This window comes from Nicotiana sylvestris, chromosome 1, assembly GCF_000393655.2.
Source record: "Nicotiana sylvestris chromosome 1, ASM39365v2, whole genome shotgun sequence".
NCBI classification, from domain to species: domain Eukaryota; kingdom Viridiplantae; phylum Streptophyta; class Magnoliopsida; order Solanales; family Solanaceae; genus Nicotiana; species Nicotiana sylvestris.
In genome coordinates, this window is record NC_091057.1 from 130,510,368 (window position 1) to 130,513,914 (window position 3,547).

The following is a 3,547-nucleotide window of genomic DNA, read 5'->3' on the forward strand; positions in this document are numbered from 1 at the left end:
AATAAAAAAGAAATTTTCTTTTCTTTTGGTCAAGTTATCATACTTAATTCGGTTAATGATCATATGCAATAATGGTAGGAACTTTTGTTATCTTTACTGATTATTTAAATACTAATGCGACTGTGAAAAAAAACTATTCCATATTACTATAGAACTCTTTCACACATAAAATCCTATAATTATAGTTCTTTAAAATAATATAGCTAGATTTGAATAAATCGAATTTCTTTTAAAATAAATATAACATATAGGATATGAAAATCTATATATATATATATTAAAGCAAGTAATATATCCAAGTAACAAAAAAGAGTTTAAAAATCTATATCTATATATATATTAAAGCAAGAAAGCTACCATATATAATCGCATTGTGGGTAAGCCAAGTGGCAAGCTAATAAATACAAATAGTATATAATAACTTTATTTTATATTCACACACACACACACACACACACACACACACACACACACACACACATATATATATATATATATATATATATATATATATATATATATATATATATATATATATATATATATATATATATATATATATATACATTCTTCAGTTTTTTAATTTAAGTGGTAAGTCGAGCACTTATTTAGGTTGATTAGATAAAGCCAAAATAAAAATATGGAAGAATTTCAACTAAACACTAAAAATATAAATAAAGTTCTTATGTAGACAATTTCTATTTAAACTCATCTTTTTATAGAGAAGTAAATTAGTTTTTTTGTAAAAAAAAAAAAAAAAGATATAAAAAATAAGATAAAAGAAAATAAATATAGAAAAGATGTTTGAAAAATCTAAAAATCAGAAATAAGAGATGACAACGAATTTCTTCTTCTGTGTCATCTATGTTAAGTATAAAAAATTTGGAAGTTGATATCATCGATTTTAAATATTTTTTTCAACTCAAATACATAGATTACAAGACAAGGATATCTTAGAATTTTTTTTAATTTAAATTGTGTGTCGTTTTTAAAAAATTACTATTACTAACAAACTGATATGATATCTGAATTTGAATATAGATGCAATTTGAGTAGTTTACATTGAGGTTAAGCCAAGTATGGTGTCGAGAAAAAATTACTTGGCAATTTCAAAATAATATATGCAATGTTATACAATAACAATCAACTAATTTAACATTTAGTGATTCAAAGAACAAAAAATTTATATATATATAGGCAGAGGCAGATGTAGAGTGTTGACAACAAGTTTCATTGTACCCATAACTTTTCACGCTGAGCAAAAATGTATATGTAAAACATTCTTAAAATTATAAACATAGTAGATATGAACTCATAACTCTAAAAATATAATGAGTTAAATGCTAAAACCTTAAAAATTGAATCCATCAAGTATAAATCTTAGATCCACCTCTGTATATAGGGTATTCCAAATTCAAAATATGTGTCTAGAGATATCGATAAACTCAAAATAAGGTCATATTGAAATAAAATTTTACCGGCTAAAGAATCATTTAAATTCTTAGATAGCCGACTAAAGTGAATTTTAAATTAAAGATAATAATTTCACTTGCATTATTATAAAGATAATATATATATATATATATATATTTAAAGTTTTAGAAATTGAAATGTCAAAATAGAAATATATTTTGAAAGATAACAACATACCAAATAAAGAGTTCAAGTCGTAGTAAAAGAGTCATGTCGTAACCAAAGAATTGTTCATATTGTGTCAACCTTTGTGCTTTGACATAAATACGAGTATTATTTCACTTTTTGACTATTTTTAGATTTCAATGACACCAATGAGAATGGTGCAAAAAAATAAAATTATCACTACGAGATTTGAGAAAATGTTAGTCTTTTTCATGTACTGTTTCGTAACTGATATCTAATGATTATCTAGAAGGTTTAAATTTTAAGGTTATTTACATATCATTCAAAAAACTCGGATATTTAATATGGTTAATGTCAAATATCAAAATGGAGTCACATTGGAAAAAAATATTACTGGCAATTTTTTAAATTCTTAGATAGCCGACTAAAATTAGTTTTGAATTAAGGATAATATTTTCACTTACATTATTATAAAATAAATTATTATTTAAAAATAATATTTTAGAAACTGAAATTTTAAAATAGAAATAATTTTTGAAAGATAAACACACAACATAAGAGTTCAAGTAGTAGTAAAAGAGTCAAGTCGTATCCAAAGAATCCTTCATAGTCTCAACCTTTGATTGTTTTGTTATAAAAATGAGTTATTATTTTGCTTCCCGACTAATTTTAGGATCCAATGACACCCGCGAAAATGGTATCAAAAAATAAAAATAGAACTATATCTAGGAAATTTGAGAAATGGTTAATCTTTTTCATGTAGTGTTTCTTAATTAATATCCAATGATTATCTATATTTAATAGAGAAAGTTTAAGTTTTAAGATTATTTACATATAATCCAAATAACTCAAATATATTACATGGTTAGTGTCCGCGCATTCGCGCGGGTGATAATACTAGTGATAACTAAAACTGATATTATCAATGAAACTAATTTAAATTCTTAAATGACTAAATCGTATGAGATTAAACGAACTAAACACTAAATATTGTTAAGATCGAAATAATCAGGTGTCATGCAGAAGTTGATGAAGCAAACTTTGGTGCAATAAATTAGACAACAAAATAGAAATATATAAAAAGAAACACAAACATTTAAAATACAGTTAATTGACCTACATCCACATGCGGAGATGAGCAATCCACTAGATAAAAGAGGGTACAAAGTATCGAGAGAATAACCTCACAAAGAGAAGGTGTCTCACAAACCCCTAAATAAGACTTTTAAACTATGGCTATGTTGTGGATGATATTGAATCAAAGAGAACGATCCTTAATTTGTAGAAGTTAATTTTTTTAAAAGACTAGCCAAATATGAAGAATTATATTTCCTTTTCATAAAAGGAAAAATCAATTATGATAAATATGTTATTTTTTATTTAAAAAATAGAAAAATTAAATATGATAAGAAAATTAAAACTAAAAACATGTATTATGATAGCTAAGGTCCATTTAACTAATTTCGTCAGTGATATCAATTTTTTGTCTTATGAAGATATTAAAAAAACATAGAATTGATCGTCAAAATCAAAGTGAGTTTACACTACACTCATTTCAAATAGGAAAAGTAATTTTCAAAGCGTAAATAATTGACTCTCTCTTCTAAGTTCTAACCACAGACGCTTATAAACTGTTTGGCCAATTTCTTTTAGGTTTAAAGTATTTTTTTTGTTGCTAAAATTTAGATGTTTGGTCAAGTTTTTAAAAGGAAAAAAAATACTTCCTAGCAGAAGTAAAAGTAAATTTTGATAAGCAAAACAAAATAGCTCTTCATCGAAAAAGTACTTTGGAAATATTCGCATAAAAGCACATTACAAATATTTGGCCAAATATCAATTACTGTTTAAAAATGCTTTCCAATTAATTGGTCAAATACAAATTGATTCACATCAAAAATATCTTTTGAAAAGTATTTTTGAGAAAAACACATTTTAAAATAAATTAATT